This window comes from Pyrus communis, chromosome 3, assembly GCF_041283825.1.
Source record: "Pyrus communis isolate YQ-2024b chromosome 3, ASM4128382v1, whole genome shotgun sequence".
Classification (NCBI taxonomy): Eukaryota; Viridiplantae; Streptophyta; class Magnoliopsida; order Rosales; family Rosaceae; genus Pyrus; species Pyrus communis.
In genome coordinates this window covers 15,894,692-15,919,631 of record NC_142567.1, presented here as the reverse complement: position 1 = coordinate 15,919,631, position 24,940 = coordinate 15,894,692, and the positions used below count along the sequence as shown (strand labels likewise).

Genomic DNA, 24,940 nt, shown 5'->3' with positions numbered 1-24,940 from the left:
AATGTCTCTATCATGCGTATTCCATGTGAGAGACTTTGATTAGGAATAATTTGGTTGTAATGCGTATCCCATTCAATCCAATGAATCTAGGGAAATCTGAAGGTTAATTTAAGCGGACCTAATTAACTTGGAGCATTGTCATTCATCGTTTGTTGAAGTCATAACTGGGAGTCAAATTATATGCTTATGTTCATGTGTGGATAAGGAACCCTCTAACTAGTTTTTCTTCATGCTATTCCATCATCCATATTTTATTCACATTCATATTTACATTCTGTTTTAATTGCAATTTGTTCATTTAGTTTAATTTTGTCAAAACCTAAATCCCCCTTTACTTTAATGTCAAATTAGTTAGAATTCAATTTAGTTTGTGTTTTTAAAGCATTTTGAGTTTTTGGTTTGTCTTAGTGTTTTAAACTTTAATTTTGTATTCTTTGAGTCTAGTTTAGTGTTTTAAACTGTGTTTTTAAGTTTTTGAGTCAAATCCAAGTGATTAACAATCCCTCCTAATCCCCGGTCCAGAACGATCCCTACTTGCACCTATACTACAATTGATAAAAAGAGGGTTTAATTTGTGCGCGTATAAATCTCGCATCAGTATGGTGGAAGAAGAGGTGCGGAATGGTGTATGGAAAGTGATGAAGGCTGAGGGATAATGTGTAGAAGGATGAATGATGGCTGGTTGTGTATGTATATGAATAGATTCCCTCTATAGGTGCGGCAAAGGGTATATATTTTAGGGAAAGGATCCTAGCTTTAATTAAATGTTTTTGGGAAAGAATTAGACCCCAAATCCACAAGGAAAAGGAGAATTAAAGTCAGAATCCCAAGGGAAAAGGGATAGGAAACTTGCGGCAAGGAGAATAGGAAAGGGAATGTTGTTTCCCTTGCACGGCGAGGAAGGATAAAGGCTAAGTTGGGTGCGGCATCCCCCTTTGGCTGGGATTAAGGCTTCTCGAACTTGTATTTAAGTGTCCTAAATTAATTAGGGACCCTCTTTGGTAGCTGGAACTTATGTAGGAAAGATTTAGGGAAACAAAGTCAAAATAAGGAAGTTTGACTCATGTTTCCTTCTTTGTGGCTGATTTCTTTACTTCCAAATCTTGAATTAATTTCTTCTATCTCTTTAGCAGATTCCTAGCCTTCTTTGGTCTTCAATTTCGTCCATCCACCTTGCTCCAAGCATATGCTATCCATTCCAAGCCCAAAACTGCTCCAAAATGCACCAAAATGCACTTTCTTGCTACTTTAGCCATTTGGACCTACAAACACACGAAAATAGCTCAAAATACTAAAATAACTATGAACTAACAACATAAATGTAAGAAAACAAGCTAACTAAGTCGCCTAAATATGCTCCTATCAATGAGTCATATGTCACGTGGAGCTTTGTGATGCATCATTTGTATGCAACAAGATTTCCATGTCTACAATATCAACCACCGCTTAACCGTGCACGTGGAAAACATAATACTCATTTGCTATTTCACAGGCATGCATGACCCTTAACGTCCACTAAGTTGTTCTTAATTTTGTTTTTTGCTGAGGCCAACTAGGTTGTAGTCATACTCGCTAAATTATAAGGCACAACATACGTGCTTCATAACTAGTGAACATTCCTACTTCTCATATTAAGATGTAGCCATGCACACCACATGCACATTACGGAAAAATTTTCACAAATTTTTGCAGTTGGACACTTGAACCAGAAATTGTTCCATCCCAGTCTTGTAGCTCATCAAAACTTCAAATTTATTCCATAGCCCATATGCCCCAACATGAAACACAAACCCTAATTTAACTTCTAAGTCTTAATTCATCTTACAAGCAACCAATTTATTCCATAAATCATTGATGAAGGAACTTAGAACTAAACACCTTGCCTTACTATGCCTGCCGAAGCTTCAGTCGCTTGAAAAACGACACTTTCCGGCCAAAACAGAAAATATGGTACAAAACCCAGCTCACTCTTGACACACCCCGACCGAGATCGGAGCGTGCTGGCCGTCACACGAAGGTGACGTAGCCATGTGCACGTGCGGAAGCTAATAAAGTAGCAATATAAAAGTACGAATAATTAGAAACTAGCATACAAAGTACTAAAATAAGTGCTAGTAAGTGAGATACAATTTCAGAGCAGGTCTATAGCAGCCCAACAAAAACGACAACAGTAGTACGCCCGAAGGCGACCCTACAATGGGGAGTGTCTGTCAGAACGCCGGAAAGCCCTCAAGGGAAACCACTGCAACGGCTAAGCAACTAGAACCTGGAGGGGCGCAAAACAAAAGCGTGAGTGGGCAAAAACAAATCTTTTGAAAACCATTTATAGAAATACTTTCTATCCCCTCGCCGTAAAACCTGTATACTTCCCAGAAAATAAACATATATACGTATGAACAGATATGCCAATCATGCTGGATAATATGCCATGCCGAAATCTCATAACGATATGCAAGTGCTCAGGTATAACATCTCTATATCATATAATCTGGCAGCCGGAGTCACCTAACGTGACCTGTACGGCTGCATCTAGAGCTCAAATCTCAATCTCAATGTCTGCACCTGCCCACGAGTCGGAACCACCTAAAGTGGTCTGTACGACAGGCCTGGGTGTAACATATATAGACGCTCTAGTGCTACGATCACGTGAAGGTTGTGCGAATAATCGCGGGTCACCTACGAGTCGGAACCACCTAATGTGGTCTGTACGACAGGCCTATGCACCTAACTTGGATCCAAGCTAAGCGTCTGGTGCGGGAGATGAACATCACGTGAAGGACTGTGCCCTACTCTGGGCGGGAGCACTAACACCGGGGGTGCAGGTTATGAGCTCTCTAAGTCTCTCAAACTACTGTTGAAAATAAACATGAATACCACTTACCTGTGCATCCACAGCACCCAATATGCATATATATGTATGCCACTACTAATGCGTGCAATGATGCATAAACGATAATAATAACATGCATGGCATAAGGCAAATAACCCTTTTTACTCAATTTCTGGGAATATAAATGTATATAGGTATATACGGAAAACAAAAGCCCACTCACTGGTATGTAGAAGGGTCGTAGCCCCCCTGCCTCGCGTGTGCACGCTCGTCCTCGGGGTACGTGTCACCTAGATGCGAAACAACTATAAAAACGTTAACTTTAAAGCACATAACCCATTTCTCGTAATAACTTCTCATACATTGCTCAAAATGGACAAATGAGTATACCAACGTGCTCTACACAACCTCAGGATCACAACCATATTTTTAAAATAATTTTCCTCCGCCGCACGCGCCCCCACGCGCCGGCCAAGGCACGGACCTATGCGCCCCCCACGCGCGGCCACGTGCCATGCACACTGACGGTGTCAACTGACGCCGTCAGGAATATTCCGTTGAACTAATGGAATATTCCGTTAAACCTAACCAGATGCCGTTAACGGTGTCAGGAATATTCCGTCAACTTTGACGGAATATTCCGTCTCCTTCTCCAATCAGTCCCCGACGCCGGCGCCGTCGCCATCGCCGGCACCGTCGCCGGAAAACCTGCAAATCACGATTTCTCACTCGTTTTTCCACCTGTTTCCACGTTTCTTGCACCAAAATCAACCCTAGAGCTAGTAGAACATGTCCCAACAAGTTTTAAGGCTTAAAATTACGAGATTATACCTGTCCAAATCTTCAAAACTCGGCCAACTCCACATCCAACGATCCTGACGTCCAAATTCACCCAACGAGTTACTCCCAAGCTCCTAGGAACCTCACAAACACAACTATAAGCTTCAAATGCCAAAAAACTCACTAAATTAATCTTGCATGAACAGTAACTAAAACGGACATGGCGATATCGACGTGAAAACGTCGAAGTTCTTACCTGAAAATGGCACCACTGGACTCCTCTCAGCCTCACGAGCTTGATGGTGTACTTGGTTCCCTCAATCTGCTAAGGTTTGAGGGGTTTTGGGGTTTGTCCGTACAGTTTCAATGGAGAAGGGAGGAAGGGAGCACGGGAGAGACAGAGAGAAGACAGAAGGAGAGAGAGAGAAAGAGGGACAGTGTCTCTGTGTGGGAGTGTGTGTGTGGTCCAACACATGCCACACCACACAAAACAACCCATAACGTGACAAAAACGAACTAGGGTCAAAGTCGTAATTTCACACATGCGTTTCGATATTTCCGGGACGGGATGTCACAACCTTCCCACCTTAAAAGGATTTCGTCCCGAAATTCAAAACAACCAAGTAACAATCCCTAGTGGCCAAAGAACAAACGAGGATACAAATCCCTCATCCGGTCTTCTGCCTCCCACGTAGCTTCCTCAACTGAATGATTCCTCCACAAAACTTTCACCAAATTCACCGTCTTGTTCCTCAGAACCTTCTCTTTCCAATCAATGATCGTCACCGGTTCCTCGTCATACGTCAAATCTGGATTAATCTCTAACGGTTGAGGAGGTATCACATGAGATGGATCAGCAACATAGTGTCGGAGCATAGACACATGAAAGACGTTATGCACTCTAGCCAACTCCGGAGGCAACTCCAACCTGTAAGCTACCTCACCAACTCGTTCTGTGACCACGTATGGTCCGATGTACCTGGGACTCAACTTCCCCTTCTTTCCGAACCGCACAACACCTCTCCACGGAAAGCTTCAGAAATACCCAATCTCCGACCTCATATGTTCTGTCCGTAGCATGCCGATCCGCTAGACTCTTCTGCCTGTCCTGAGCTGCTTTCAGGTTAGACTTGATCACCTGAACATTCTGAGTAGTCTCCTCGACAATCTCTGGACCTACTAAAACTCTCTCGCCAACCTCTGACCAACACAACGATGTGCGACAAGCTCTGCCATACAAGGCCTCAAATGGCGCCATGCCAATGCTCGAATGAAAACTGTTGTTGTAAGCAAATTCCATCAAATCTAACCGCTGGTGCCAAGCATCACCAAACTGCAACACCGAAGCTCGCAGCATATCCTCCAAGGTCTGAATAGTTCTCTCTGACTGTCCGTCTGTCTGTGGATGATACGCCGTACTGTAAAGTAATCTCGTACCCAAAGCTTCCTGGAAAGCTACCAAAAACTTCGATGTAAATCGTGGATCTCGGTCTGAAACAATACTCACTGGGACACCATGATACTTCACCACCTTCGAGATGAACAACTCCGCTAAACGGCTCAAAGAATACTTCTCTCTCACTGGAATAAAATGAGCCGACTTAGTGAGTCGATCAACGATCACCCAAATGCCGTCAAAGCCATTTTGTGTACGCGGCAACTTGTACACAAAATCCATGGTGATATTTTCCCATTTCCACTCTGGAACGGGAAGCGGCTGCAACAACCCAAACGGCTTCTTCTTCTCTGCTTTAACTTGCTGACAAACAGCACACCTGCTCACATACTCGGCTATCTCCCTCTTCATACTCGGCCAATAATAAAATGGTCGAATGGTATGATACATTTTAGTAGCTCCTGGATGCATGGCATAAGCCGAGATATGTGCTTCATCGAGAATTTCCTTCTTCAAATCCACATCATTTGGCACGAACATTCTACCCTCTAGCATCAACATGCCATCCGAATCACGAACTCTGAGGTCTCGCCTCCTTCCTTGCTCTCTAGCTTGAATAAGTTCTTGAGTCTCCTGATCAGCTACCTGAGCTTCAAGCACCCGATCAACAAGTATCGGTCTAACTTGGAAATTAGCAAGTAACGCCACTTCTCGATCTTCTGCTTCTAACCTTACACCCGTAGCACGCCAGTCAGCCAAAAGAGGAACACGACTAGCGTACAACGCATTAATGCGGCCCTGTGACTTCCTGCCAAGTGCATCAGCCACTACGTTCGCACGACCAGGGTGATAATCAATCGTGCAATCGTAATCGCTGAGCAACTCTAACCACCTCCGCTGACGAAGATTAAGCTCCTTCTGAGTAAAAAGATATTGGAGACTCTTGTGATCTGTAAAGATCCTGCACTTCTCTCCGTAAAGATAGTGTCTCCACAACTTCAACGCAAAAATGATAGCAGCCAACTCCAAATTATGTGTAGGGTAATTCGTCTCATGAGGTTTCAACTGCCGCGAAGCATAAGCAATCACCCTACCATGCTGCATCAATACACATCCCAGACCATTCAAGGAAGCATCGCTATAAACCTCGAAATCACCACTATCGTCTGGGAGTGCCAAAACAGGTGCATGAGTGAGACAATGCTTCAACCGCTGGAAACTCTGCTCACACCTATCATCCCACTCAAATTTAACATCCTTCCTCGTTAACCTCGTCAACGGCAAGGCAATCACCGAAAAATCCTTAACGAATCTCCGATAATACCCCGCCAAACCAAGGAAACTTCTCACCTCAGTGACGGTTCGCGGTTGCTCCCAACTCTCTACTGCTGCAACCTTCTGAGGGTCAACCAAAATACCCTGAGCAGAAATGACGTGCCCCAAGAACGCAACTTGGTCTAACCAGAACTGGCATTTGCTAAACTTAGCATATAACTGGTGTTCCCTCAACCTCTTCAACACCAAAGTAAGATGTTGAACATGCTCCGCTTTCGACTTAGAATACACCAGAATATCGTCGATGAAGACAATAACAAATCTATCCAAGTAGGGCTGGAACACCCGATTCATCAAATCCATGAAGGTGGCTGGTGTATTCGTCAACCCAAAGGGCATAACCAGAAACTCGTAATGACCGTAACGAGTCCTGAACACCGTCTTAGGGACATCATCCCTACTAATCTTTAGCTGATAGTAGCCAGGCCTCAGGTCAATCTTAGAAAACACACAAGCACCTCTCAGCTGATCGAACAAATCATCGATACGAGGCAATGGATAACGGTTTTTAATCGTCACCCGATTGAGTTGCCTGTAATCGATGCACAGCCTCAAAGTTCCATCCTTCTTCCTCATAAACAGAACTGGAGCGCCCCAAGGCGAAGTACTAGGCTAGATAAATCCCTTATCCACTAACTCCTGCAGCTGAACTTTCAATTCCCTTAACTCCGCGGGAGCCATACGATAAGGAGTTAAAGAAATAGGATTAGTACCTGGAAGTAACTCAATAGTGAACTCTACGTCTCAATCTGGGGGTAAACCAGGTAAATCCTCGGGGAATACATCAGGGAAGTGTCTGACCACTCTCACATCCTCAACTCTGTTAGGAACAGCTTCATCTAGCACCACGTGAGCTAGGTACCCCTGACAACCTTTAGATAATAACTTTTTCGCTCGCAGCGCCGAAATAACGCCATGTCTCACCCCACTCTGCTCACCCACGAAAGTAACCACAGGTAGTCCAAGTCGGTGAAACGTAACTACTTTCCCGTAACAGTCAATGTTGGCACGATAGAAATGCAACCAATCCGTGCCCAGAATCACATCAAAGTCCACAATATCTAACGGGATAAGATCGGCTGACAAGGCAACACCCTCTACGATCACTGGACATCCTGGGTACACACAATCTACAACGCAACTCTCTCCTCTAGGCATAACAAACTCTAAATCATACCCTAGAGGTGTGAGGCGAGGTTGCGTCACTTGAGCAAACGTATGAGAAATTACGGAATGTGTAGCTCCACAATCAATTAAGACTCTAGCGAAACAACCAAGAATGTTCAACGTACCCATAATCAAGTCTGGGTTGTTCTGAGCGTCCTGCAGAGAAATATTGTGAAGACGCCCCTGTCCCTGCTGACGCCCGCCGCGGCCTCTGCTCGCCTGAACGCCGCGTCCCTGAGCACCACGCCCTTGACTGGGCTGGCCCGACTGTCTCGAAGACCCTGCACTACTAGTGGCAATCTCCCCCTGCTGATACTGTCCTCCCTGATACCACTGAGAACCACCCGCTGGGGCTGGAGGATACGGCATATAGCCGCCTGAATACTGGGGATAGCCACCCTGGGAATAGGGATCCTGAGGGTACTGATACTGCCCTGGAGTATAAGGGACAGCATCACCCTGATAGTGGTAAGCACCACCTCGACCCGTCTGGCCGTAACTACTAGGACCCTGGATCTGCTGGAGTGGTGCAGGTGGCGGCATAAAGGTCTGCTGTGGTTTCTGCTGCTGCTGACCCTGGGGACAATTCGCCGCTCTATGTCTCACCTGTCCACATGTGAAGCAACCATTGCTGCCGCGTCTACACTCGCCGAAATGCCGGTTGTTACACCTACGACAAACTGGGGCTCTGCCTCGCCCACCATCGCCCTGCCTCTGGCCTCCAGCGCCACCAGAAAATCTACCTCCACGGCCCTGTCCAGTGGCACTGAAGCTGCCACTCGAAGAACTCGAGCTAGCACCACCCCTCTTGATGTTCTGAGTCTGACGGGGCCCGAGCGATGCCTGACCCTTGCCTTTGTCATCTTTCTTCTGGTTGCTGTCCTTCTCTGCATCAGTGTCGCTCGACATATTCTCAGAGTCCTCGATCCTCAACAGTATCTCATAGAAGTCCCGGTAAGTCTCGCTGTGGACAGTAGACGCCATAGAACGCCACTTCTTCCTCGTGCCCAAACGGAAAAGACGGAGCATCTCCGCCGGATTACCAGCGACATCAGGATGGTAACAAGACAAGTCCGTAAACTTGCGATAGTATTCATTCGCCGACATCTTCCGCTGTTTCAGTTCGGTAAACTCCTGCTTCTTTCTATCGATGTACTCAGGGGGCACATATCTCCTCCTGAACAAATCCGTAAAAACATTCCAATCCGTCCTCTGATCTGGAGTCAACCTACGGAGCTCCTGCTCCCACCAAGCTGCCGAGTTCGTATCCAGAAACCATGCGGTCGTCTCGACCCACCTCTCCATAGGCAAGTTCCCCTGATTATGCAGTACACGGAAAGTCTTCTCTATGTGTTCTAGCCAGCGCTCTGCGCCCTCGTGCCCCTCACTGCCCTTAAACTTATCCAACTTCAGATTGTACATAGTCTCCAGAGGAGTCCTCTGGGGAGGGCGCATCACTGACTGAAGGGCTGTAGCAAAAGCTTCCCCCAACTAAGTAATTTCGGGGAAATTAGGCTCAGAAGAGCGACGGGGTTCCCGACGAGGCGGCATAGTTCTGACAGAAGACACCAAAATCATTAGAATACTCACAAGGACACAAGACTGCCAAACCTAGGCTCTGATACCAAACTGACACACCCCGATCGAGATCGGAGCGTGCTGGCCGTCACACGATGGTGACGTAGCCATGTGCACGTGCGGAAGCTAATAAAGTAGCAATATAAAAGTACGAATAATTAGAAACTAGCATACAAAGTACTAAAATAAGTGCTAGTAAGTGAGATACAATTTCAGAGCAGGTCTATAGCAGCCCAACAAAAACGACAACAGTAGTACGCCCGAAGGCGACCCTACAATGGGGAGTGTCTGTCAGAACGCCGGAAAGCCCTCAAGGGAAACCACTGCAACGGCTAAGCAACTAGAACCTGGAGGGGCGCAAAACAAAAGCGTGAGTGGGCAAAAACAAATCTTTTGAAAACCATTTATAGAAATACTTTCTATCCCCTCGCCGTAAAACCTGTATACTTCCCAGAAAATAAACATATATACGTATGAACAGATATGCCAATCATGCTGGATAATATGCCATGCCGAAATCTCATAACGATATGCAAGTGCTCAGGTATAACATCTCTATATCATATAATCTGGCAGCCGGAGTCACCTAACGTGACCTGTACGGCTGCATCTAGAGCTCAAATCTCAATCTCAATGTCTGAACCTGCCCACGAGTCGGAACCACCTAAAGTGGTCTGTACGACAGGCCTGGGTGTAACATATATAGACGCTCTAGTGCTACGATCACGTGAAGGTTGTGCGAATAATCGCGGGTCACCTACGAGTCGGAACCACCTAATGTGGTCTGTACGACAGGCCTATGCACCTAACTTGGATCCAAGCTGAGCGTGTGGTGCGGGAGGTGAACATCACGTGAAGGACTGTGCCCTACTCTGGGCGGGAGCACTAACACCGGGGGTGCAGGTTATGAGCTCTCTAAGTCTCTCAAACTACTGCTGAAAATAAACATGAATACCACTTACCTGGCACTTACCTGTGCATCCACAGCACCCAATATGCATATATATGTATGCCACTACTAATGCGTGCAATGATGCATAAACGATAATAATAACATGCATGGCATAAGGCAAATAACCCTTTTTACTCAATTTCTGGGAATATAAATGTATATAGGTATATACGGAAAACAAAAGCCCACTCACTGGTATGTAGAAGGGTCGTAGCCCCCCTGCCTCGCGTGTGCACGCTCGTCCTCGGGGTACGTGTCACCTAGATGCGAAACAACTATAAAAACGTTAACTTTAAAGCACATAACCCATTTCTCGTAATAACTTCTCATACATTGCTCAAAATGGACAAATGAGTATACCAACGTGCTCTACACAACCTCAGGATCACAACCATATTTTTAAAATAATTTTCCTCCGCCGCACGCGCCCCCACGCGCCGGCCAAGGCACGGACCTATGCGCCCCCCACGCGCGGCCACGTGCCATGCACACTGACGGTGTCAACTGACGCCGTCAGGAATATTCCGTTAAACCTAACCAGATGCCGTTAACGGCGTCAGGAATATTTCGTCAACTTTGACGGAATATTCCGTCTCCTTCACCAATCAGTCCCCGACGCCGGTGTCGTCGCCGTCGCCGGCACCGTCGCCGGAAAACCTGCAAATCACGATTTCTCGCTCGTTTTTCCACCTTTTTCCACGTTTCTTGCACCAAAATCAACCCTAGAGCTAGTAGAACATGTCCCAACAAGTTTTAAGGCCTAAAATTACGAGATTATACCTGTCCAAATCTTCAAAACTCGGCCAACTCCACATCCAACGATCCTGACGTCCAAATTCACCCAACGAGTTACTCCCAAGCTCCTAGGAACCTCACAAACACAACTATAAGCTTCAAATGCCCAAAAACTCACTAAATTAATCTTGCATGAACAGTAACTAAAACGGACATGGCAATATCGACGTGAAAACATCGAAGTTCTTACCTGAAAATGGCACCACTGGACTCCTCTCAGCCTCACGAGCTTGATGGTGTACTTGGTTCCCTCAATCTGCTAAGGTTTGAGGGGTTTTGGGGTTTGTCCGTACAGTTTCAATGGAGAAGGGAGGAAGGGAGCACGGGAGAGACAGAGAGAAGACAAAAGGAGAGAGAGAGAGAGAGGGACAGTGTCTCTGTGTGGGAGTGTGTGTGTGGTCCAACACATGCCACACCATACAAAACAACCCATAACGTGACAAAAACGAACTAGGGGCAAAGTCGTAATTTCACACATGCGTTTCGATATTTCCGGGACGGGATGTCACACTCTTCTCACCTCTCTCTCATATCACTTTGTTCAAAATCAGAGGTATGAGGTGAACCCAAAACCCTCACTTTTGTCGCCTCTTTTTGGACTTCCATCTCTTCGGGAGCTCAGAGAAGAGACTAAGGGAGAGAGAGTAAAGAAAGAGAGCAATCAGAAAATGGGCGAGAGAAAGTGAGGAAAAACCCATTTATATGGGGTATTTTAGTATAATTTCAATTTTGTGCATGGTGTACATGGCCGATTTGTCCTATTTCTATCCTAGGATTAAGAAATTGTCCCATTTTGGGGTATGGTATTTCCCAAAAAAATATAGCCAATTTTGGCAGCGGGGATAAAATTTAACAAAATTGGCTTCTTGTTTTTTCCTAGTGCGACCAAATTGAATACGGAAATATTCATAGTTTCTCATGTGTATAGTAGTTTCATCTTCACAACATATTATTGGCTATATAAAGAGAACTTCTTATTGGCATCCAAATTTGTTGCACTTGGAGAGATCGTACTGGTAAACACACAGGAGCAGTGCCATGTGCATTTGACATTTCAAGGATTGGCGTCCTAGCTCAAACTGACTTGTCATCTTGGCACAAAGGCACTTGGATTCTTACAACAAGGTTTTACTAAGAAGCTTCTAGTTGAAGATTTCGTTTCTCGAAGAGGCTGTGAGATCCCGTAATTTTTTTTTAAGTTGTATATATGTGTACATGTATAGGGTTGTAACCTTTGCATGTTTGTACAATACCTTAAATGGGAGTAGGACAACTAATTGCCACTAAGTTACTTGCGTGGAGCTTTCTTTACATGTTTAGCTTGAGTTTGCATGCACTAAGCTGGAGGTGGCCTTGAATTAACATGCAGTCAACATGTGTGTGTATGACTCATGGTTATATAGTAGGAGCTGTCGAATTAATGGCTTAAGTCATCCATGAGCAAACCTACCACTTTCTGCCGTCCATTTGGTCCACTTAGAGGCTAGTGTTAGCTGCCTCATTTGTAGTATAAATAGGAGCAAATGCTCCTGTTTAATATCGTGCAAAGGAATTAGCTAGTGTGCATGCAATCTAAAGTCTGATGCTTTTATATAAGATTGAGATGTTTATATGTATACATATATCTATATGTATATATAAGGAAAGAGAGAGAGGAAAATTAGGGTTGGTATGCTCGGAGATTCTCCCACACTTAGCTTTTGCTAGTCCTCGAGCAAGATAAAACAAACAAAACTAACAAAACTAAATAAAACACACTCTAGACCTTCCAACATATACCTTAGGGATTTCCAACGAACATTACACATTAAAGAACATCATTCCCACGGTTTTTAGCTTTCTTTGCACTTGAGTAAACACTTAATCATAGTTACCACATACTAGTCACATGTAATCAATTAAAACAACATTTTGAATGTAGTAACATGCCTTAGAGAATTCCCTCAATTCCTCACTAGAATGCTCTCTATTTGCATACAGAATTTCTAACTACACACCCTACACTAAGTATATGTGAGAAGATTGATTTAAACATGAAGACTAACACTCACATATGTTATATCAAAGAAAGCATTTTCTGGATTTACGACAATGACATGTATATGATCTCATGAATGGAATCCTACTACTTAGAACGAGAACCAGTGATTCTAGATGCTCATACCAAATTCAAACTCCACATATTGAACACATAACATCAAGATAGAAGTTAAGGGTTGTAATGAGGCTAAGGGTATTGGCTAACAAAGAAAGGTAAAGAAAAACAAAGGTTCTTAAAGCAATAGGAAGCAAAGTAATGAAATTGACACTTAAACTCACTTTTAATGACAGAAATCAACTTTTAAACACAAGGGAAGATTCATGCAACATTTAGGGTCAAATTCACTCTTTTGGACCCTTCCTTCAATAACCAACACTTGTGAGATCATTCTCACTTATTTCTCACTCTTTTTCTTTCTTTTCAACACTTTTCTATTTTCTTTTTATTTTCCACGAATTTTTTTTTCTTTATTTCCTTCTTTTGCCGTGCCCTATCATCTTCCCCCACACTCGCTTTCTGCAATATATTGATCAAAAGGAGTTCATTCTAAGTCGTGCTTCACTATCCTTTAAGAACAAGGGTATGGGAAGTCCTAATCTAGGCTAGGTAAGGATAATGTGGCTAACAAAGAAAATAGGCTTGAAAAGGCTCGAAAGGGTTAATCCTACAATACATATGAAAAGGGATAGGCTTTTTGGCTTTGGCTTAACTAAACAACTTCATCTTATTGTATGTTATTGATGCGAACTAATTAAGCACACGAATTAAAACCCTCTTGTGACAATTGTAGTAAAGATGCAAGTAGGGATCGTTCTAGACCGGGGATTAGGAGGGATTACTAAATCACTTGGAAACTGACTCAAAAATGTAAAACAAACGTTAAAACACTAAACTAGACTCAAAGAATATAAAACTAAACAATAAAACACTAAAACAAATCAAAAGACTCAAAGGATACAAAACACTTATAAACACAAACTAAAGTGATTTATAACTACTATGACTCAACAAAGTAAAGGGGGATTGGTTTTGACAAAATTAAACTAAATACACAGCTTGGAATTTAAAGGCAGAATGTAAATATGAATGTGATGAAAATATGGATGAATGCTAGCTAGAAGGTTCTTCTCCACACATGTCACACTTGCATACAATTTGATTTTCAGTTGGTCTTTCGATGAATTATGAAACTCAACACCCCAGGTTAATTAGGTCCGCTTAAATTAACCGTCAAGTTTTCCTTAAGTTAATGAATTGGATGGGTTAGCGCAACGCAATTCAAAACATTCTCCAAAAGTCCTTTACGTGAAAAGCACAATAAAGATACAATCAAAGATCATTAAGCATCATGAAAACTATAAGTGTCGACGAGGCATTCGTTACTATGATGAGCATGAAACTAGTGCCAAGAATTCATTTAACGCGATTGTTTATAAGCAACCTCAACTACTTGTGAATATAAGTTCATAACTATTAGGTGAAATTCACTAATATTCTAGCGTCATATTCATGCATGAAAATTAAGCGAGCACTCTCAATCAACATACATAAATAAGTTATCGATCAAGCAGTTAAACAAATTGAATTCACCATTCATGAAATTCCAACCAAAAGTAATCAATTCATATTGCAAGCATAAACATGGTTTCGAATCACCCCCTTGCTAAATAGGGGTTTAGCCTCTCATGTTCACAACAAGAAAAATAAAATTGAATTTAAACATAAAGAACAAAGGATGGATTACACCTAGAACGCCCAACGAATCCACTTGAATTTCTACGCGTCTAAGTCCTCTTTCCTCTTCTCCTTGATGCGGCAGTGAGGTTAAATGGATGATTTGGATGTTATTTTGGGTTGGGGATGGATTTAAGGAGGTTGGGTGGTGCGGCAAGGTTATGGGGTGGTGTAGGAAGGTGGAGGAAGGCTGCGGCAAGATGGGGGAAAGCTGGAATGAATGGGAAAGCTGCGGCAAGGTTCTGATTTTTTTTTAGGTGCTAGTGGCTGCTTGGTTTTTGGGTGATGGGATCCACGGCCAAAGTGGGAAATTAGGGTAAAATAATATATGGGGGGCCACAGCTTAGAAGAATAATTAGGATGAAAATGGATGATTAAAATATCAGTGAATGGCTTATTAAAATATCAATGAATGGCTTATTAAAATATCAATGAATGGCTTAATGAGAATTAGGGTGCATGATTTTGGAATGCACGGCAAAGGTAAGAAAAATAAATGGGATGGTGGCTGCATGATTTTATGTTCTTTGATAAAATGGGGGCCACGGCTAGAAAGGGAATAAATGGGATGGAATTAGGGTGAATGGCTACGGCTTATGGAGGAAATGGGAGAATGTGAGGAGTGACGGCTAGGGGTTTAAAACATATATGATTTCAGAAATAAACCCTAGCTTGTTTTTATTAACTAAAATAAATTCAAAGACTTCTAGAATTTAGGAAATAAAATCAGAAATTAAAGGGGGACTGATTAAAGAGTGCGGCTAGGGTTAGGTTAGGAGAAGGAAATAGGTTTTAAGTGCACAACTTTGGACAAAAGTGGCCCCCCTTGCACGGCAAGGGAAGGGACTAGGGTTAAGGCACGGCCAAGGGGTTTAAAGTGGGTTAGGACCATCGTTTTGTGCCCTAAAGTGCCTACAAGGTCTTCAAAGTGGCTAGAAAATATGGACGTTTAAGTTTAGGAAAGGTTACCAAAACGGGAAACTTAGGGTTAACTTTCCTACTTCAAGTAGGAAACCTTGTTTGAGTAGGATTCCTCGTTTTGGTAAGAATTCATTGTTGGAGTAGGAATTCGTCGTTTCTTCAAGTCTTCAACTCATTCATTCCTCTTTCGCTCCAAAAGACTCCAATTTGCATCTTCTTGCACACTTTGGCCTTATAATCTGAAAATACACAAAAGTGGCCTTAAACACTAAAATAACTAAATAAACACAACATAAATGCACGAGAACAAGCTAATTAAGTCGCATGAATATGCTCCTATGAAATTCCCCCACACTTAACTTTTGCTAGTCCTCGAGCAAAACAAAACAACTAAACTAAACAAAACGAAACAAAACAAACAAAACATAACCTAAACCTTCCAACGTTTGCCTCAGGGATTTCCAATGAAACATGACATGTCAAAGATCATTACTCACATAGCTTTTAGTCTTCCTTCCCCTCAAGCACATACTTAATCATAGTCACCATTCACTAGTTCGCATTTAATCAATGAAAACACATTTTTGAATGTAGTAACATGCCTTAGAGAATTCCCTCAATTCCTCACTAGTTATGCACTCAATTTTCACTCAGATTTTCTGACTACACACCCTACACTAGTTATACGTGAGAAGATTGATGTAAACATGAAAGACTAGTACTCACATATGTTATAACAAAGAACGCAATTTCTGGAGTAATTAAACATGTGTAGATATGATCTCATGAATGGAATGCTACTACTTAGATGCGAGAACCAGTGACACCATACGCTCATACCAAATTCAAACTCCACAATTGAAATGCACAAAACTCAAGATAGAAGTCAAGGGTTGTAACGGGGCTTGGGGTATTGGCTAACAAGGAAGGATAGGGATAAACAAAAGTTCTTTAAGCAATAGCAAGCAAAGTAATGAAATTGAGACTTAGAATCCATTTAGAATGCAGAGATCAACTGTTAGACAAGTAGGGGAGATTCAAACAACTCTTAAGGCCTAATTCATTGTTTTGGGCCCTTACTTCAACAACCAATACTTTTCAACTATTTTCAACTCTTTTTTTTTTTTTTTTTTTTTTTTTCTTTTTTCAACCATGCCTATGGCACATAAACTCATATCAATAATCCTTCCCCCACACTTATTTTCTGCAACACATAATCAAAAGGAATTCATTCATGCTTACTATGCTTCAAGAACAAGGGTACGGATGGTCCTAATCTAGGCTAGGTGAGGATGATATGGGTTAACAAAGAACATGGGCTAACATAGCTCAATGGGGTTAAACTCAACACCCCAGGTTAATTAGGTCCGCTTAAATTAACCGTCAAGTTTTCCTTAAGTTAATGAATTGGATGGGTTAGCGCAACACAATTCAAAACATTCTCCAAAAGTCCTTTACGTGAAAAGCACAATAAAGATACAATCAAAGATCATTAAGCATCATGAAAACTATAAGTGTCGACGAGGCATTCGTTACTATGATGAGCATGAAACTAGTGCCAAGAATTCATTTAACGCGATTGTTTATAAGCAACCTCAACTACTTGTGAATATAAGTTCATAACTATTAGGTGAAATTCACTAATATTCTAGCGTCATATTCATGCATGAAAATTAAGCGAGCACTCTCAATCAACATACATAAATAAGTTATCGATCAAGCAGTTAAACAAATTGAATTCACCATTCATGAAATTCCAACCAAAAGTAATCAATTCATATTGCAAGCATAAACATGGTTTCGAATCACCCCCTTGCTAAATAGGGGTTTAGCCTCTCATGTTCACAACAAGAAAAATAAAATTGAATTTAAACATAAAGAACAAAGGATGGATTACACCTAGAACGCCCAACGAATCCACTTGAATTTCTGCGCGTCTAAGTCCTCTTTCCTCTTCTCCTTGATGCGGCAGTGAGGTTAAATGGATGATTTGGATGTTATTTTGGGTTGGGGATGGATTTAAGGAGGTTGGGTGGTGCGGCAAGGTTATGGGGTGGTGTAGGAAGGTGGAGGAAGGCTGCGGCAAGATGGGGGAAAGCTGGAATGAATGGGAAAGCTGCGGCAAGGTTCTGATTTTTTTTTAGGTGCTAGTGGCTGCTTGGTTTTTGGGTGATAGGATCCACGGCCAAAGTGGGAAATTAGGGTAAAATAATATATGGGGGGCCACGGCTTAGAAGAATAATTAGGATGAAAATGGATGATTAAAATATCAATGAATGGCTTATTAAAATATCAATGAATGGCTTAATGAGAATTAGGGTGCATGATTTTGGAATGCACGGCAAAGGTAAGAAAAATAAATGGGATGGTGGCTGCATGATTTTATGTTCTTTGATAAAATGGGGGCCACGGCTAGAAAGGGAATAAATGGGATGGAATTAGGGTGAATGGCTACGGCTTATGGAGGAAATGGGAGAATGTGAGGAGTGACGGCTAGGGGTTTAAAACATATATGATTTCAGAAATAAACCCTAGCTTGTTTTTATTAACTAAAATAAATTCAAAGACTTCTAGAATTTAGGAAATAAAATCAGAAATTAAAGGGGGACTGATTAAAGAGTGCGGCTAGGGTTAGGTTAGGAGAAGGAAATAGGTTTTAAGTGCACAACTTTGGACAAAAGTGCCCCCCCTTGCACGGCAAGGGAAGGGACTAGGGTTAAGGCACGGCCAAGGGGTTTAAAGTGGGCTAGGACCATTGTTTTGTGCCCTAAAGTGCCTACAAGGTCTTCAAAGTGGCTAGAAAATATGGACGTTTAAGTTTAGGAAAGGTTACCAAAACGGGAAACTTAGGGTTAACTTTCCTACTTCAAGTAGGAAACCTTGTTTGAGTAGGATTCCTCGTTTTGGTAAGAATTCATTGTTGGAGTAGGAATTCGTCGTTTCTTCAAGTCTTCAACTCATTCATTCCTCTTTCGCTCCAAAAGACTCCAATTTGCATCTTCTTGCACACTTTGGCCTTATAATCTGAAAATACACAAAAGTGGCTTTAAACACTAAAATAACTAAATAAACACAACATAAATGCACGAGAACAAGCTAATTAAGTCGCATGAATATGCTCCTATCAGTTATGCAATCAATATCATGCTTTGAATGAAATGGGCATGAGTTCTAGTATTTGGAATTTTAATGATGAAATGCTTTCCAAGTAGCAACCAAGCAAAGAATGATGAGATCATGCAACGACTTTAGAAAACAAGAAATCACAGATTATACTCTCCAAACAACGTTATAGGCTCAAGTCTCTCAAGGATGTAGCTTTAGTTTGAGTTCCTTCCTTCAAGCATGTTACAAAAACTGATTTTCTCTTTGTGATTACATGTGAATTCGTAAACTATAACCATAACCAAGCATAAACCAAAGCATAAATCAAACTTCCATCCATGTTTACAACATTCTTTAATAGTCATGCAATTAAAAACCAAATCCTCATCATTGTGTTGGAAGGTATCCTAAGACACAAACAAACCCACAAAAACAACTTTAAAACAACTCTTTTTGAGTTTTTCAAAACTGTTTCGCAATTTTTTTTGTAAATTTTTGGATTTTCTGATCAAAAGACATGAAAACACTTCAAAACACTCTAAAAACACTTAAAAACAATGAGAAACAACATTATAAGTGATAGGTGATAAAATCCCACGAAAATCATGCAAAAATAGCTTGTTTACCCCCCCCCCCCCACACTTAAATCAAACATTGTCCTCAATGTTTCAAACAAAGACTCACATTCAAAAAAACAACATAAACTAACTAACATGACGAAATAAAAACAATAAAGAGAGAAGTTTAGGAATGCAAATCTGATTTTGTGGAATGAATTGTTGGATTGCCTAAGTCCTCTCTAGTTGAATGCATGGGTTGCCTCCCAAGAAGCGCTTGCTTTAACGTCTTGCAGTCGGATGAACTCTCTTCTTAGCATCAATTGGAACCCACGGCATGGAATATATCTTTGAATGGAAGGTGATACTTGAAATGATCCGGTAATGGTTTAAATTCAAGATTGGGTGCCTGAATCGTCAACAACCTGTTAGTATAAAACGAAATTGAAATTGGAGGAGGTGGCTTACCTATGTCCTCCATCAAGAACTCAAGGATAAACACATCTTCTTTGAACGTTTCAGGAACTTTGCACTTGGACAGATTAGGTGTGAGGATTGTTCCTTGTCCTGTGTCATAAAATTCAACTTCTTTGGGGTTGTTTATCTCAAGAACGTCCTCTTTGATGAATTCTTGATATTCCCTACTTTGCACCTTTAGAAGGCCTTCCAAGATGTCTTTTTCACTTTCTTCTTCCTTGGAATTCATGAACCTGCAAGAAATAGGGACATTGGGTGGAATGGGGTTACAAAGAATTGAATTTGGAGCAACCTTACCTATGGTGGGCGAGTTGGGGTCTTGAGGTGGCTGCGGCAAAGGTGTTTCCACCCTTGCCGTGGCTTTGTCCAACTCCTTTTCCTCAAATTCCAATCTTTCATCTTCCTTGTGATTTGATTTTGATGGTTGAGGGTCCGTTCCAACCTCCTTGCCACTTATTAACGTGATAGCATTGGTGGTTTCAAATCCTCCCTTCGGATTTACAATGGTTGAACTAGGGAGTTTGCCTTGGTCACGAAATTGTCCTACGAACTCCGCTATCTTCCCAATTTTCTTTTCCATGTGGTCTAACCTTTTGCATCACTTTGTTTTGATTCTCTTGCCCCTGAGACAAATTGGTGAGTAACTTAATAAGCATATCATTATACAAAGACGTACCTAAATTTGTTTGGGTAGGTTGTGGTGGCTGCATAGGTGTTGTATAGAACTCCTCATATGGCTGCCAATATTCTCCTTGTTGAGCCTCCTTGGCTTGATTTTGTGAGCCCTGCACCAAAGAAATTAATTCATTAAGAATTTGATTATAATCTATTGACGAACTTGAGTTTGGTTGGGCATATTGTATATGAGGTTGTGGTGGCTGCATAGGTCTTGAATAGAACTCCTCATATGGCTGCCAATATCCTTCTTGTTGAACATTTTGAGCTTCCCACCACATAGAGTTTGAATGATCACTCCAGTCCAAATTGTAAGTATTGGAAAACACGTCATTCCTTGATTGATTATGATCAAATGTACCAACTCTTTGGGACCTTTCCATGAGCTGTGACAAAAGATAAGCATTATCAAGAGCCATGTCGTGCTTCTCTAGTACCTAAAATCAACAAAACAAAACAAAACACAAATCAGAAACTAAAACTAAAATACATAACAGAAACAAAGGGAAACAAAGGGGTATTAGCAAAGTTGCTAATCCCCGGCAACAGCGCCAAAAATTTGATGTGATATATAATAGCACACAAATTAAACCCTCTCTTTGACAATTGTAGTATAGAATTGGTTTTGACTCAAAACACTTAAAAACACACAATAGCTCAGATTCTAACCTAATTGACACTTAAAAGAAAATGGGGTTTTGGTTTTGACGAATTTGAATTAAAACAAAAAAGAAACTAAACTAGACAAAGTTATGAACGAATTTGGGTATATGGATGGGTGATTAGCTAGCTAGATGGTCCTTCTCCACACATGACACACTTGCATACAAATTGATTTCCAGTTGCTCTTGGATAAACCATGAACCTCAACACCCCAGATTAACCGTGACATCACTAATTAACCCTCAGATTTTCCTTTAGTTATTGGATTGGATGACATCATACGACAACCCAAAGCATTCTTCAAAAGCTCCTTACATGACATCATAATAGAGATACAATCAAAGATCATTACGTTCTATGAAAATCATAAGTATTGACAAAGCACTTGTAACTATGACATCATGATACTCATGCTAGGAATTTACTTAACATGATTGTGAAAACAACCTTAACTACTTGTGAATATAAGTTTGTAACGATTATGTGAAACTCCCTTATATTCTAGCACCAAATTCAAGCATGCAAAATAAGGGTGCACCCTTAATCAACAAACAAGAATAAGTTATCCATCAAACGGTTAAGTAAATTGTATTCACAATTTATGAAATCACAACTGGAATTAATCAATTCATATTGCAAATATAATCATAGTTTCAAAGTCTCCCCTAGCTAAAACAAGTTTAGCTCCTCATGTTTACAACAAAACAAAGAGAATATAAATTAAACATTGAAAACAATGATTGAATACACCTAGAAACGCTCCAACAATCCAAGCTTGAATGGCCAAAACGTCCAAGGCTTCTCCTCTCTTCTTTCTCCTTCTTTGTTGCGGCACAAGGGTGTTTAGGTATGAATTATGGTGATGGATGGATAGGTTGGATGGTGGTAGGGGGTGGATGATAGCTGAATGAATGGAGAGAATGAGGAATAATTCGAATGGATGTGTATGGATGTCTAGAATCTCCAATATGTGTGGCAGATTATGTATATATAGAGGGAGAGAGGTTAAGGCAATAAGTAATTAATTTGGGAAGGTTTTTAGCTCCAAATCCTCAAGGAAAAGGTGTAACAAATCAGAATCCCAATGGAAAAGGGAAGGAAAGTTGCAGCATTGACTAGAATAAAAGGGGAAAGAAGATATATGGCGGATTTTGGAAGAAAAGGGTAAGAAAGGTGCAGCATAGACTAGGATAGTGCAAGGAATCTTTGGTTTGTGTCCTAAAATGCATAAGATACCTTCAAAGTTGCTGGAACTTAGGGATATTTAGGATTAGGAAAGGTCAAACAAAAATAGGAAACCTTGGCTTAACTTTCCTACTTCAAGTAGGAAACCTTCTTTGACTAGGAATCCTTCTTTGACTAGGAATCCTTCTTTGATTAGGAATCGTTTTTAGATTAGGAATCCTTCTTAGATTAGGAATCCTAACACCTTTAGGTCTTCAATTTCGTCCATTCCTTTTGCTCCAAGCATAAGCTATTGATAGGAGCATATTCATGCGACTTAAATGGCTTGTTCTCGTGCATTTACGTTATGTTTCTCTCGTTATTTTAGTCCTTTATGCTTCTTTTGTGTGTTTTCAGGTTCTAAGGGCCTAGGGAGCAAGAAAGTGCATTTTGAGGCCATTTGGAGCATTTTTGGGCATGGATTGGATAGCTTATCCATGGAGCCAAGAGGATGGACGAATTTGAAGGCCTTGTATGCACTTGAAGACACAAAACAATGGCTCTAGCCCAATCAAACACATTATGCCATACAAACCAACCTATTTTAGGCCCATTCTATGTACTTAAACCCTAGCCCTTTAAACTAATTCATTTATCACTTATCAAACCATTCACTTATCACTCACCACATATCATTCACTTATCACTTAACATATCATTCATTTATTTCACTTCCATACTCCTCTTAATTCCACATGCATTCTCACACATGCACATCATTCACTCACATTTCCACCATTCATTCTTTATTCCTTTCCAAACATCTCACATGCATTTCCACCTTCCTACTTCATCATTTCACCACATTCTCCCTCTTTAACTCACATGCATTCATCATAATTCACAACACAATACAACTTCATTGCCGTGGGTTCCCATTTCCTTTCCAAACATCTCACATGCATTTCTTCATTATTTCCTAACCCTACATGCATTATTTATTTTATCTTCACATGCATTCACACACACTTTACACATTCAAACCGTGAGCTCCCATTCCTATATGCCATTTTCAGATTTCCACCCACTAACCTAGTCATCAACACATGCACTTCCACCTTTCATCCACAATGATTCATGATTCATTCACTTTGCATCCTTTAATTCAATCACATACTTTTCCATCATTAATTAGCCACTTGCATCTTAAACAAACAACCATATGTTCCCTCCACTACTCCTATAAATACCCTTGCATTCATTCACTCCCCATTCAATTCATATCTTATATTTCCATTCACAACACTTCACACAACACAAATACACATCCATTGCCGCAATTCCCCTTCCATTTTCTGTGCAGTTTTTCTCCTTCATTGTAGCCACTATCCAACCACTTCCCATCCCTCCAAAACACTTCACATAATCCCCAAAGCTCACCTTAGACCTTGTGCTACAACAACGAGGAAGAAAAGAGTGCCTAAACGTTCATACAATTCAAGTTTGAGTTGTTGGAATGTTTAGGTGTTTCTTTGATTTCAAAGTTTAAATTCAATTCTCTTTGTTTTGTACGTATGAGAATGGAAGAGAAGAGTGCCTAAACGTTCGTACAATTCACGTTTGAGTTGTTGGAATGTTTAGGTGTTTCTTTGATTTCAAAGTTATGAGGAACTAAACCCCCTTTAGCTAGGGGGTGATTCGAAACTATGTTTATATTTGCAATATGAATTGATTACTTTTGGTTGGAATTTCATAAGTTGTGGATTCAATTCGTTTAACTGTTTGATTGATAACTTATTTATGTATGTTCATTGAGATTGCAAGCTTAATTTTCATGCATGAATATGACGCTAGAATATAAGTGAGTTTCACCTAATCGTTATGAACTTATATTCACAAGTAGTGGAGGTTGCTTATAAACAATCGCGTTAAACGAATTCTTGGCATAAGTTTCATGCGTATTCCATAGTAATGAATGCCTCGTCAATGCTTATGATTTCCGTTGAACTTAATGATCTTTGTTGAATGTCTCTATCATGCGTATTCCATAGTTAGGGACTTTGATTAAGAATAATTTGGTTGTAATGCGTATTCCATTCAATCCAACGAATCTAGGGAAATCTGAAAGTTAATTTAAGCGGACCTAATTAACTTGGAGCATTGAGTTTCATAACTTATCGAAAGACCAACTGAGAATCAATTTTGTTTTGCAAGTGTAACATGTGTGGAGAAGAACCCCTTGGCTATTCCATCATCCATATTTTTATCACATTCATATTTACATTTTGCCTTTAATTATATTCTGTCTTTTTAATTTAATATCGTCCAACCACAATTCCCCCCCCCTATTTTGTTAAGTCTTAATCATTCATATTTGTTTTATTTTTGTATCTTTAAGCTTTTGGAGTCATAAACAATTGCAAATTCGTCTAAATCAAGTTCTAGCTTCTATTTGAGTCAATTTGATTGTTTTAGACAATTTGAGTTTTTCAAAGCCTTTCTGAGTCATAGTAGTCTTGTTAAGAGTATTTTAATTTAGTTTTTATGTTTTTAAGTCAATTTAGAAGGTTTTAGCAAGCCCTCCTAATCCCCGGTCTAGAACGATCCCTCACTTATCCATTCTACTACAATTGTCAAACGAGGGTTTAATTTGAGTGTCAAGTAAATCTCGCATCAAATTTTGGCGCCGTTGCCGGGGATTAGCAACTTTGCTAATCCTTTGTCTTTATTTTTATATTTTCTTTTGTTTTTCGTGCATTCTTATTTCAGA

The 24,940-nt window shown here is 40.9% G+C and overlaps 2 long non-coding RNA genes across 2 annotated transcripts; both read right to left on the bottom strand.

Annotated features, from left to right (window-relative positions):
* Positions 1–1,974: 1,974 nt before the first annotated feature.
* Positions 1,975–4,072, bottom strand: LOC148698004 (uncharacterized). The gene is made up of 4 exons (XR_015960316.1): positions 3,867–4,072; positions 3,662–3,744; positions 3,054–3,120; positions 1,975–2,266 (listed from the first exon to the last, which is right to left on the bottom strand). It is a non-coding gene; the product is annotated as an uncharacterized LOC148698004 (long non-coding RNA).
* A 5,169-nt stretch (positions 4,073–9,241) lies between these two features.
* On the bottom strand, positions 9,242–11,226 carry LOC148698003 (uncharacterized). Its single transcript, XR_015960315.1, has 4 exons — positions 11,024–11,226; positions 10,819–10,901; positions 10,232–10,298; positions 9,242–9,433 (listed from the first exon to the last, which is right to left on the bottom strand). It is a non-coding gene; the product is annotated as an uncharacterized LOC148698003 (long non-coding RNA).
* Positions 11,227–24,940: the final 13,714 nt, after the last annotated feature.